Raw genomic sequence first — 14,380 nt, 5'->3', positions numbered from 1 at the left:
AATTTGAAAAAGGTATACTGACTAATGCTAAAAAAAGGGAATAAAACAAAAAAGAACTTCACATGCAGACAGTTGAATGCTACCCTGATGAACCACAGGTGTTTCTTTTGCCACTGCATATTTCCTGTCTGATGAGGAGCGAGTTGCTTAAAACGTTTTTTTTTTCATAAGCAATCACTCATTTTCACGTTCCTTATTTTGTGGCATACGTCTTGAGAACCTCAGTCTGATTTGCAACTTCACAAACAGGTGAAATCAATGTGTCACCTGTATTTTAAGCAGTAATATGTCAAAGTTACTGGACCTATTTGACATTAGTCTTATCATACCTCAATTTCCTATTGTGTATGATACACCATCTGCAAAATGGGTTGCTGAAGTAAATTCATTCTCATTTGTGAAGAATTCAGATAGATATGTAATTTGGTAATGCTAGACAAGCCCATGAGTAGAATATCAATGAATTCAGACAATAATGTGAAATAAATAAGGTACAGAGCCCCATTTTGAGCTGTGAAGACCTTGCAATGTATTGAACAACTCTTTAGCCAGGAAGCACCTGATAATATGTGCTGAACAAGGTGGGAGTCAACAGGAGAACAGCAAGCTGTAGTTTGGTTCAAAATTATGTCTCACTTCATAAACAGGACATCAGATCAATCAAAAAGCAGCCTATTGGTGAACTATTTGTGAGGTGATACTTCAGTATAGTTTAATGCTTTTTAAAAACTTTCAGCAGCTTTTTTTTTCAGTTACATTTTAGTGTGTGATGGAAGCATGTAACTTGTTACTTCAATTAAACCATCTTCCCATCATTCCCAGTGACCACTATCTCACGTCATCGAAGCAAAAGGTGTAAAAAGACTGTGAAGTTCTTGGTCTATTGTGTAATGCTGTGTGTAGGTTGATCAATAATCCTTCTGATTCTTACTGCAGACTAATCTGAAGTCTGTAACCTAAGATCAATCTCTTACGTTAGCAGTAGTGACTGCATGTAAGGTAGTTGGTAATTCTTGAATTGTTCTCATATAGGGGTCTGCGTGGTAAAAAAAGAGGTAGACTATTTTCTGCATTCTTGTCATTCAAGAAAACACTTGTCGTGCTTGTTCAAAGATTGCCACTATATAGTATTGATATGTTTGTCAATGGTTGTGCATTTATCTTTATGTAGGTTCATTTTCAACAACTGCTGTGCTGTTCATCTGCTGACTGCATCTGATCTTACCTGCAGTTTCTTACAGTTGTTTCTACTGGACTTGATAGCTACAGCAACCAAGTGTTGTTAGCAACATTAGCTAATTCTGACTCCTTCTCCACGGTATTGCATGCTTCCAAATAGATCCTTGCAACATTTTATTGATAACTATTTTTCTTGGGTTTGATGAGCAAAGAGAAGAGATTTCCTGCTGGGCTAGTTCAATCCAAGCAGCAAGCTCTGGGGAATCATACTCTCATAGTATTGGGAGATTAACTGTCCTGACTACAGTGTTGATAGAACAGAACGAGGCTCTGTGTATCACTTGCTAAAATGGAAAGCCCTGTGGCTTACTTAAAATGCTGTTGAAGGTAGGTTTACTCTTATGACTGGTGGATGTACTCTGCCAGTCTTGCCATGGTCATTTAAAGCATCATCACGCCCAGAATCACCCTGAGCGTTGCTCTCCCAGAGTTAGGATGGCCTGACATTGCCATCAGAAGGGACTCAGCCTTCAGCTGCTCCAGTTAGCATCTGGCATTTTAGCTCAAAGCCACCTTCACTGGCAGAGCAAAGGGCAGTAGCTTTGTGCCGGAGTACAGGGCTATGGGCACACATTCCCTTTGGCTAGTCCTCATCACGAGGAATATAAGTAGGTGGTAACACCTGACATTAACACAAAGTTATTACTGAAGGATATTTCTGAAAGTGTGTAAAGTCTGGGCTGTGCGCTACATCACCTCCAACTGGGAACGTTTTCCCTTGTGCTGGCTTTGCTGTGCTGGCAGTAGCCTCTGGAAAAAGGACAGAGCAGACAAGTCCTAGTTTACATTACAGCCACAAGGTTCAACAGAGCACAGCCTAAATGAGAGCCCTGAGCACCCTAAGATGAGGGCAGCAGAGTGCAGAATGTTGCAGCTAAGATCTCTGGGATCTAACGTGCATTTTTCTGGGATGTTTTTGGTTTCATTAAACTTACCTGAATTAATTGATTCTTTCTTCCTGCCAGGGAGGAGTGTTTGCCTGAAGGCCACAGAAAATGTGCATACTCTTCTGAAGATAGTCTCCTTAAATGTACATTTACAAAAATACCTTCCTTTTGCTAACAATTTTAGGAGAAGAATGCACTTTCCAGATTCCTTCATTTTCTTTGGTTGCATTTCTTCACCATGTTCCCAACCATGACCACCTTTCTGGGCTGGAAGTGCTACGGGATCTTTCCTTCAGGCCATGTCTGCCTCATTTTTAAGTGTTTGCTGAAATGGTTCATGCAATTCTTGGCAAGAGATCACTCCCTGACTATGTGACTTGGTGGACTTGCGACACCTGTCTCTTGCTATTATCATCATGTGTTGCAAACTTTTTCACAGGAGGGTGGAATCGCTGGTGGGAAGTATGGATTGCATTAATGAGTTCTGTTTTCCAGCTAATCCATGTTTAATGATTGACGTGAAAATGTAATTTAGTTTCACTTGTCCTGCCTTAAATCTGTGTAGCTATTTTCTGTCATACTCCCACCTTTTGCTTTTTATGTGAATACCAAGAAACAGATCCAGCTGGTCTAGCACTTAACGGCTGCTGAGAGAGGCAGAGAGACTGTCTTTCCCCTGCCCTGCCTGATCTGCACATTCCCACCACTTCCCTCTTGCACCCCTCAGTCTTTTAGTGTCAAGTAATATGTAACAAATAAACCAATTAATTTTGTGTTACTTTGATCTAAAATTAATTGCTGAGATTATCTAATTTTAAGATTTTTTTTTCCCTGAAGAAATGAGGAATTGGAGACAATTTCGTAGTGTTTTGGGCTCCCTAACATAGATAATGCAGATCCACTAATTGGTTTTATTTGTCACAGAATGGCAGAGGCTGGAAGACCCCTCTGGAGATCATCTGGTCCACCCCCTCACCTCAGAGAAGGGTCTGCTTGAGCAGTTGGATTTTGATTATCTCTAGGGGTGAAAACTCCACAGCCTCTCTGGGCAACCGAAGCCAGCGGTTTAGCACCCTCACAGTAAAAGAAGTTCTTCTCTGGTGCCTTAAAAATAAGTTTTTTTCCAGTCTTAAAAATAAGTGTTTACTTGTGTTTAAGGCATTTTTGTTTAAGCTTATCTCACATTTAAATATATGTCTGCTTGTAAATCTTAAATGACTGTATGTTTTCTCTGTGCTTAGATTTTTGTTACTGAACCGCCCGAGATAAAATGAAGGAACTACAAATGCCACAACATATGAGGACACCCACTGGATACATGGGTTCACTGCCATGCACATTTTACTGTGAGTTCTCTTGAGAGAACAACCCCCCTACAAAAATCTACAAAAAAATAAGCAGATATTTAATTTTACATATAGAGAGTAATTCTTCAAACTTTTTTGTCCAAATAAAGACAAAGGGAGTGCAATATTTTGTTTATAAATATGTACAGTTACAGTTTCCTGTAAGAAATGAGCACCTGGGTCTGACCTTAGCTTATTTAAAGTGAAATCTCTAACTCCTGTTAGTGTTACTCTAAAAAACCTCTAACTCCTGTTAAAGTATTATTCATTGGAAGACCACTCCTGTATCACAATTAAAGTTCATGATCTGCAGGTTAGACTACTGTAATTTGATCAGAGTTTTCCTTTAAAATGGTAGGAGAGCTACAGCATTAACAAATGACATATATCTGTTGAGTCGAGGGAAGGTAAATGGTAGCACACGCCTTCATCCAGTGCTATTGTCTGGCAACTCAATGACTACAGGTGAAAATTTTTATCCCTATGTTTACATAGGTATTAGTAGTTTCCTTCCTGAACAACTTTTGCTTGCTGACTGTGGCTCATTTTTCCTTGTTCTAGGGGCTGCTTTTGAATGAGGAATTGGAGTCAATGTAGTTCACAAATTCTATTTATGTAATGCTTTCCAAATCCTTTAATATTCAGAACAGAAATGATTGATTTATTTAATTACTATGACTTCTATCTTGTATCATAATATTTTGAATTAATTTTTTATTGTTTGGCAGGATGCTTAGCTTTGCTGTTAGAACAGCTGGTTTCTTGGCTAAATGTAGTTTTAATTTTTATCTAGCTAGCTTAATAGCTATGGTTTTCACAGTCTGTATTTTGATAGCACTGTGACAGTGCAGGTTATATCTATCTATGCCAGCTAACAAATCCTGTAGTGTTCTGTGACCGAAAACAGACTGAGACATGCCCAACCTGTTGTACTGCATTCATTTGGGTGACCTGCCTCAAGTTATTTGACACATCTGTAAAGAAGAAATACCAAAAGCAACTGTATCTAGTTTTTGTGATGTCTCTGCCTGCCTGGACCCTCTGAATGAAATATTTTTCTACAAAAAAAGAACGACTGGGTAGAGGAATTGTATGGTATGAATGCAGGAGGCAAATTTCTTTAAGAAGAGAAAGCAGTTGCTGCCTCCCAATAGATAGTACAGAGAAATATCCTGAATGAGGTAGTTTCTGCTCTGTAGTTAGGGAGAGAGCTCAGCCAACTCAATATCAGAGTAGGTAGAGTGACTGTGTCCAGCTGAAATATTAACAAACTTGAGAGTGTTATGAAATAAGAATGAGGTGGGATTGAGCATCTCAGAGTTGTCATTGGAATGCTCTAAAAGCAGAAATCGTTGCAGTTAGAAATTGTTTTCCTATGCCTGTTTTTGTTGCTTTTCTTGGTATGTTGCCTCAGAGAAGGATTTCAGAGTACTCCTATTTTAGGTTGGGCTCTGCAGAGAATATGTCAGGAAAGCCTAAGGTGCATGTTGGTACAACCCCCTCCCCTGAAAGGAGTCCCTATGGGTTCCTTAGTGCCAGAGGCCAGTGTTAGAGCTAATGTCTCACATTCATCTAGAAGTACTAAAAAGACTTGTCTTTATAACCAGGAGTGGGACTAGATTGTCATTTTAACTATCTCAGATGGTTTTATTATTTTTTTTAACAAAAGTTATTATATTATAACAAGGTATTCTTAACTGTCAAACTGTGATGTGTATACTACGCATTGTACATTGTTTCCTTTTATGTACTATTTGTCATTAGCAGTCTTGGCATGTCTGCTCCCCAGGTAGTAATATATTTTGGTATGACTAAAGCAGTTCAACCTCCTTTGCAGGCAAAACGTCAAGAGATGGTATCTCTGGAAGGAGATGTTGGAACTGACCGAGAAGTTGCCAGCTGCTGTTTATCTATAATCAGGTACTGTTCTGAATCAGAATCCTGACCACCTCTGTATTACCATTTACAGTGACCACTCTGGTCCATAGGTCATTACCTTGGCAATTGTAAAAACTGAGTAAAAAAGTTACTCTATTTTTTCATATTTTTTTTAGCTTATTATGTACATTCAGCTAAAAAAAATTTGGTCAGGAAAGCAATTTGAAGACTTCTATTTCATCTAAGTGAAAATCAGTATAGAACAATATAACTTAGTTAATTCTTAAAGAGATAGCTGACTTCCCCTAGCAAGTTGTCCATATGGGAAGCGCTTCTGAGGATATACCCAATTATCCCCGCTGCTGCAGCCAATGATTATGGACATACATACCTGGATCCTGATCTTGTTGCTGACACCATATAAGCAGATTGTTTATCACTGAAGTTTTGGAGAGCCACAGTAGCCTGTTTGTATAATTAAAGTTGTAGCATCTGCACAATAGTTGTACACTTAAAATGACTGTGCCTCAGCGTCGCCTCCCTCTATTAATCTTCAAACCAGCACAAAATGAAATTGAAAATATAAGCAGTTTAGGCAAAAATTCTGTTAAGGCCTGTAAAGAGTACAGGGTACTTCAGGGTTTCTAGTGCAAGTGCAGGTCTACAATATTTTTCCTATCTCACAGGAGTGAGATTATGTGATGGGAAGGGATATAAATCTATATGGAGTAGAGAAGGCTGGAGGGGAGGGCAGGCAGGATCTGGTCATGAGCAGAAAGCACTGTCGAGCTTCCAGCCTTCCTGAACAGTTCATGGTTTTTAGTTACTTCATGAGAGAAAGGAGGAGAGTGTGGGAAGTTGATAGTGGCACCATTGCCTATGATTTAGGGCTGCATGGCCACACATCAGGGGTTTGAAGGCTGCCTGTGTATGAAGACTGATGTAACAAAGTGTGGGAATCCTGCAGAGTTTCAGGCATGCCCTGCCTTAAGCAGAGCCAGAGAGCAGCCCGAGGGCTATAACAAACCAGTCAGACTCAACTAAAAGCGTAACTATTTATGGGAGGTTGTCTATTTTCTCTTGTGACTCATGGATGTTATCTCTTGTTCATCCAGACTCTGAGCGCTATCTGTTTGCACTTAAATATAGCTTTCCCAGATTTTCAAATCTGCTCTTTTCCTAGAGGAATGTCTGTTCCTGGCATATAGCCCTCTTCTTTTATCATACTGAAAATCACCTCACTCACTGAGTGTTGGTAGCTTCTGGTACATGACGAGCAGCTTAAAGATTGCCGACTACCAGACCCCTCCTTTCTGCCTTCAGATGGAGAGCATTGTGGTTCATTTGATCTTACCCTTTCCAATGCCCTGTGCCTCCAGTTTCTTCACCACATCCCTTGCTCTTATCCTGAAATATCTTGCCAAGTAGAGACTGATGATGAAGGTTTGTCTTCCTTGCAGTCTGAGGCAGCTGGTACTGGGAATCACAGAAGCAAGTGCATGCAGAAAGGGTGGTGGTGTGGCATATGACACCTACGTGTACCCAGTTTTCATATGCCCAACTGTCATGGACAATGCTTAAATGCCAGAGCTGTCAAAATCAAGTGCTGGTTTTGAGTATACTCTACCTCGGTCAAATATTGTACTTGCAGGGAGATTTCTCAAGAAAATTTAGTGGATAAGAGTAAACAATATCCATAAGTGACATTTTAAATACAGATGCACAGTATTTTGTTTAACTTCATAATTAGTAACCGATATAGGTACTATAACACACAACTTTCTTGCATTTTTTAATAGGAATTCAATTACCATCTTTTAAAAAATATTTGATTCTGTATGATTCTGCTTTCTAACCAAGACTTACACTTGCATATTTTTTTTCATATTTCAGAGCTGCATTGCATGTATGCATTTATTACTGTAAGTGTGCCAGGTCTAATTTAGCTGTTGTCTCTTAAGTTCTATTATTGTCCCTGTAGGTCAGAGAGATCAAAGTTCTGGTATTTTAAGGGATTTGTTGCTTCTAGATAAAAATATTTTGCATTCCATGCATATCCAATCCCTGAAGATAAAATAGGGAGGAATATGGTAAAGCCCTCATATCTCTGTGGAAAGGAGAATGAGAGTGTAATTTGTAAAATTACCTTGCATGGTAGTTGTTTGCATTAGCCAACATACCTTTATTTTTTTCTACTTGATATAAAGCCTTTTGCACTTATTTTTCATATGGATTATATGAGCATTTGATGCCTGCTGCTGTGAAGATGTTGTAAATGAAACAATTGCTTTCTGAGCACTTCAGTTCTTAGAGCAGAATCCTATCAATGATTCTAGTTCTTGGGGCTTTAAATGGAACCTATTTCAACATACAGCAATGCTACTTGATCGTTTCTTTTGGAATCCCACCCACTGTGTTAGCTGCAAACAGCTATATGAAGAATGCTGTTCAGATGGCTCAAGCACTTGTAATGCTGTCCCACCCAAGCTAACCTCAGCATGAGAGTGACTTCTAATCTGCGAACAAGATAAGCAATCGAACTATGTGTTACCGTCTCTCTGATTTAAAGGTACTTTTTCCAGTCAAGTTAGTATTTAACGGTCTTTATTTTACTCTTAACAAAAGTACAGTAGTATAATTATAAAAAAGACAGCTGTTCAATCTGTTGTTGCACAAAAGAAATGCGTCACTGATTTGCTCTGAATGGGTGGTACAGAATTCTGTGAGTGCAATCAAATAAAATACAGGCTGCGAAAAGATACAGGATATTTTCCTAAGTGAAGGAGAAAATTGGCTTCCATTAAGTGAAACATTAATGGCAATTTCACTTAAATGAAATCTTCTTAGTGCTGCAGTTCTTTCTAGCTGCACTGTAATTTTAAACTAGAAACCATCCTAGCATGATAGCAGAACTTTTTAAAAAGTATCACTTTTATCACAGATATGGGTGGATCACAAAATTCTGGTAGTGACCCAAGTTATCCCATCAAGATAGTGCAGGATTTTTTTATTTAATGAGAATCTTTGGGTAATTCCTAATGTCTTTCCTCCTCATTTCCATACTGCTACTGCTAGTGTTTTATACCAGATGCTATTCTGTGATGAGAGCAATTGCTTCCTGATTTTTTTTTGTGCCTGAAAACTTGTCTACCTTCCCTAAGTGTGTCAGTTGGTCCAATAAAATCTCTTTCACATTTTTTGAAGTATTGCACCTTTTCTATCATTAGACCATTCCCCCAACATTACCTTCATGTGTTCTGTGCCCCAAATGCTCCATTATTGGGTTTGCTTAAATGCAGTGCTGTCATTACGCGTGCCAGATGTCGTTGATGGAGGTGTGTGACATGGATTCAGTGCTCCCTTAGTCAATTGATATCTCTGCCTCTTGAGGACTCAGTCTGCATTTATATTCCTATGAGAAATCTGTAAAAGCAGGGTCATAAAATCCTACTGCAGCTAGCTGACCCCATTGCTTTCACATACATAAGCATGGAGAGAAGGCCTGTTCCATTTCAAAGAAATAATGGGTATTTGCCTTCTCTGTAGAATTAGAGAGAAACCTGTGCAATGTGAACTTGTTATCAGCTGACAATATTGCTGTTTCTCTCTCCTTGCATAAAGCAGCAACCACATGGTTGGAGGCAGTGACTCTTCCACTTTTTGCAAGGGAATTTTGCTCTGTCCTGGGCAGCCCAGGGGTTTTAACAGCTCTTCGTTGGTATCTGAAGCATTGGGTGGGATTCTGCTCTCTAAATGTAGCCATGTGGTTCCACCTGAGATGCTTCAGGTGTCTATAGATGTCTCATCAGCCCCGTATGTCACCTCTGCTTGGGTGGCTAAATGGGACTGTATGTTACAATCCTTTTCCTGTATCTGAAAACAATATGCAAAACCAAGAACAGCTTCACTGGTTTTGTTGCCTGTATTTCTTGCCAGTGTTGGGTTTATGGTTGGAGTTGATGATGGAGGTCTTCTCTGACCTAAATGATTCTGTGATCCATTCAGCCATCTGCTTTGGGTTCTTGTTCTCATCATACTTCTTCTGTGGTGCAGCTTTATGATTGAGTAGACATACTGGTAGCCAAAAGGGGCAGTGCTTTTATGTTCTTTGCCCTTGGGATCACTCTCACGCTGTTGCTGTCAGTGCTGAAGCAGTTTACTTTGGAGTCAGCTGAACAGCAGTGTTGGGGAAACTGACACCCCTAGGAACTCCCAAGTGAGAAAGGGAAGTGTCTGTTAGCTGGCAGCTAACCCTCTGGCTCAGTCCTGTCATGGAACTGCCTGGTTAGGTCCCTGCTTGGCCCTGCAAATTGGCTTGTCTCAACTCTACGAATCCAATGAAATTCATCTGTTCAGGAGCAAGGTGGATCACAGAGGCAAATATTGTCTGAAAATAAATCATGCACAGTCAATGCACAAGAAGTGGCTGAGGGAACTGGGGTTGTTTAGCCTGTGGAAGAGGAGGCTGAGGGGAGACCTTATCACTGCCTACAGCTACCTGAAAGGAGGTTGTGGAGAGGAGGGAGCTGACCTCTTCTCCCAAGTGACAGGGGACAGGACAAGGGGGCCTCGAGCTGCACCAGGGGAGGTTCAGATTGGACATTAGGAAAAAGTTTTTTACGGAAAGGGTCATCAGGCGCTGGCAGAGGCTGCCCAGGGAGGTGGTTGAGTCACTATCCCTGGAGGTATTTAAAAGACGGATAGATGAGGTACTTAAGGACATGGTTTAGCGGCAGATAAGTATAGTTGGACTTGGTGATCTCAGAGGTCTTTTCCAACCTGGTGATTCTATGATTCTATTCTAATGGATCTGAGTCTGTGACGTTAATGTCCAGAGAAGATTTAATTAATTAATTGCAAAGAAAATCATTTTCAGGATGCATTGCAACACATGTTCTTCGACAAAATTCTTCCCCTAGAGCCCCTGGCAATCTGCAGAGCTCCCCAGACTAAACCTAAGAGCCTTTCTGTAAATAGAAGGGACAGGCTCTGGAGGCCATCTGTGAAAAGCCTCTTTGTGCCATGCTGCAAGGGCTGGAAAATTCTGGAAAAAAAAGAGCCGGACAGCAGAACTACGGATGCCAACAGGAATAACTTCTGCAGCTGGTTTGTCTTTCTGATTGGAGAGCCAGTGGCTGTCTGTGCTGGTAGCTCTGAGACTCTGTACCCAGCATCTGAGGAAGACTGACAAAGTTATTAGGGCATGTGGCAAATGTAAAACTTTATGTGTTTTGGGGGGCTTGGTCTCCCTAACCACTTTCTGCTTCTCCTAGTGCAGGAAGGTGGATGGTTTCCAGCTGAAACAGTTGATGGAAAATTCCTGTGAAGGAAATGACAGTAGAGGCTTAACTCTGGGAAAGGCTGTAGTGATGTGTTGGGGTCAAACCTAGCAAGGCCAGGGCATGGGTCGGTGCCATCCAACTGTGCCTGTTGTTTGTGAGGGATACAGAGATTCTTCCACTGCTGTCAGGCTCGGATGTAGTGGTGGTGGTGGTGGATCAGGGTTCCTCACTGCTGTCCCCGGTTGTTTCCTTCTCACTGTGCCAAGCGAAACTCAGGGAAGAAAGCAGAACTCAGCACTGAAACCAAATGAGCACGGTTAGTGTGTGGAGAGGAGGCCCTGTAAGGATAACGCAGAGAGCATCGGAATCACTTCACCACCCACGGAAGTGCTCTGTAAGTAAAGTTGTATTTTATAGATTTCATGCTGGAATGGTGTAATCTTCAATGTATATAGGGGAGAGCACCCCAAAATTAGCATATGTTAATTGTATTTGACAGCTGTGGCTGAGTTTGAAAATGTATCCTAAAAGTGAAGATCAATCCTTGGATTACCAGGATTTCTGGATTAGCCCTAGGGCTTCTAGGCTCCCTTAGACAGTGTTGAAAAGGTTTTGTTTTCCTTCATTTTTCATATTCAAATTTGGTAATGTTTCTTTCCTGTTGCTAGTGTTACCATGCCTCTGTTTATTGGTTGCTATTCCTAAAAACAAAACCAGGCTTAGGCTTTCGTGGGAAAAAGATGTGGAGAAATGGAGGAAGGCCCTTTAGAAGATTTGTGACATTTGATAATCTAACAAATGAGGCCAACAGCTGTTTAAAAAGAGCTACTTGAGTGGTTTATTTCTGGCAGAAATGGATGAGTCCGAAGAAATGCTTACCTGCTTTGTTCTAAGGCTTAGGGTGTCCTTCCTGTTGTACTCTTCCTTCTGTGCATACTTTATCTTCTCTGGATGTCAGTGGAGCGTTTCATAACACACTGCTTGTTTTACTCTCTCAATCTGAGATTTGGGTCCATCTTTGCACTTTGCATCTTTATAAATAAATGATGTTTTCACAAATTAACATCTATTGTTTGAGGTGGGCAGAATATTTTAATGGCATCTAAGTAAAGAATTGTGATTTTTAAATGTTATTTTGTATTTTTGACCAGATGTAGTTACAATTTATGTCCTAGGAGGTATAAAGAAGAACTAGGACAAAAAAACCTAGCTGACTTGCAGCATGCAACCTCAATATTCATGACTCTTGGTGTAGCCATAGGACAGAGGAGTCACGTTCTTTGGCAGCTGGGGTACTGGGCACTGCTGAAACACAGGAGTGAAAGAGTCCAAAGCTTTTACCTGAGAAGAAGAAACAAATGGAGGTAGGGAGTGGAGTGCAAGAAAACAGCAAAATGTTAGGAGGTGAAGAGATGCTTATGTGCCCAGAGCTCACCTGGTTTTCTAGCTGTATCAGCAGTCATCTCAAAGCTGTTCCTGCTCCTTGCAGACCCTACAACCAACACAGGTGGAGGCGGTTTTGCTTGCAGCACATCTGCCTCGATATTCGTCAGTGTGGTGGGCTGTGCACATACTGTAATGTACATCTCGGCCTATTATTGTAATAGTTCTCTCTGTGTTGTATTAAGAACACGATTGAGGTTTTGCTGATCGTTTTTGGAAAAGAAGATCCCTTTGGGCTCTGCACTGCACTGGGAGACATCCAAGATTTTGCTTTACTGTCTTTTTTGGAGTGGGACCTGTAGGAGCAGTCATGCATCTCATTCCATGCTCAAAATAGCAATGCTTGTTCTGTGGAAAAGTAAACTCTCGCAGTTCCTGAGGAAGGCACTGCTATTGAATAATACTGTGTGGGCTTCAGTACCATACATATGACAGGAAGGAAAGTACAAAAAGAATGAAATTGAAGATTTTTTAAGAAAAGGTTAATGAATGTGATGGATTAAACAGAAGTAAAAGCATCTCTCCTGGCCAGCGCCACCAGCTTGGCTGAGAGTGAGTTGAGAGGTGGGGTTGACTGCACTGGGAGGGCAGAAACATGCACAGGTATAGGACATAGGGATGCCTGGAATTGTAAGGTCCCTGGCTCAAATGGGATGTCTACATGCTTATTCAATCCCACCCAGAGAGTCCAAGGAACATGTATCGAGGAGTCTGGTACACACAAACACTTTAAGCACACAGTGACGAAGGGAGGGGAGTGGAAGGTGAGCCTACAGGGGTCTTTGCTGGGAACTGTACTCTTGTTTTTAGTAACTTCAGCAAAACTTTCCCATGAGCATTTGCATCCCTAGCATGTTGTACACTCAAAAAGGTCAGCTGGTCATTATTACGTCAGGCAAAGACAGATGATTTTATATTTTGTAATAAATGTTTGACAGGTTTTGCTAAAATTAAGTTCTGTTGCCAGTTTGCTTTCCCAGTTTGGTTTCCTGTTGCCTTTTTTTCATGTTCATGGCGTCATATTTCAAACTAGATTTAAACTCTGAATTTGCCAGGGCTTGCATACGTTTCTATTTTAGGTATACATTGGTCCTTTTAACAATAGCTCAGATCACATTCACAGAGTTTTAAAACATACCTTCTGTCTTGGGCCAGAGACAAGCTGTATGGTTGAGGGGCTTTATTGCTATGTTTACATACTGTTTAGCTCAATGGCACCTGATCCTGATTAAGCAAGCCCTTTGGTGCTTGTGTGCTATAAGTAATGCTGTTGTTCTTTACCTGGTAAATGTTTTTAAGATGAGGCAGTAAGTGATTGAAGCGTAAGTGCTTAGACTCTATGTTACAATCATGTTATAATGGCACAGCATAGTGGATACTTTTAAGAAGATTCTTGCTCTCACATGGTTGGAAATTTCTCTGGAAATGCTAGTAAAGCTTTATTTTCTGAAATGCAAAGTCCAGGTGTGAATTCTTTCCCAGCAGGGGCAAACTCCAGCACTGCTTCCTTTTTAAATGCTTGGCCTCTGCAAGTCACCAGTTAGATACATCAGTAATGTATTAAGGGTTTTTGTTGCTCCCTCATTTTCTTCTGACAGTAACTCCAAAAAAGGCTTTTTCAGAGTAGGAAAATTGTTTCAATCATCTTTTCATTCAGTTTTGTGGTCTCTTCATTTCAGTGATTAAGGACTTGGCAGGGCTGGACTTCTTTTTTTGGTTTGGAAGATAGCTTTGGTTTGGAACATCCCAAAAAAAAAAATGATGTCCAAAACTTTCCTCTTTGTTGTCTTTGATTTCAAAGCAATTTTCATGGCTCAGTTCAAGACTGCTTAATAGAAGAAAATGGAGCAATAATTATCGGCTGCAGAGCTTTTAGTACAGCAGTTATTTAACTAGCTGCAAAATAATTTCAGGAACCAGCAAATGTCTTTTAGAAAATTTCTAGTTCCCTTAAGAACAGTGTCCTTTGAGCCAAGGGCTTTTCCTTGAGCTGGGCACATAATTCCTGTGGCAGTCAGATGGCAGCCACCACCCCAGAATGCCAGGTATGGGAAGAGCAAGGACACTGTTCGCAGTCCTGCCTGTCTGAGGTATGAAGCTCAACCCCGCCAGTGCTGCCCAGTGTGCTGAGTGGTGTAGCTCCCCATTGCTTATGGAAATCTTAGTGGTGCACTCCTTTCAAACCCTCTCAGTGACTTAAAAACAAAAATCTGAGTACTCATCCCTCTGTGAAACCCACAGTGCTCAGTAGGTTCAGACCGCAGTCTTGGCCCTGGCTGCACAAAGCAGACAGAGGACTTGCCCT

This window comes from Cuculus canorus, chromosome 3 (assembly GCF_017976375.1).
Source record: "Cuculus canorus isolate bCucCan1 chromosome 3, bCucCan1.pri, whole genome shotgun sequence".
In the NCBI taxonomy this organism is placed as follows: domain Eukaryota; kingdom Metazoa; phylum Chordata; class Aves; order Cuculiformes; family Cuculidae; genus Cuculus; species Cuculus canorus.
Note: the sequence above shows the minus strand (reverse complement) of the source record.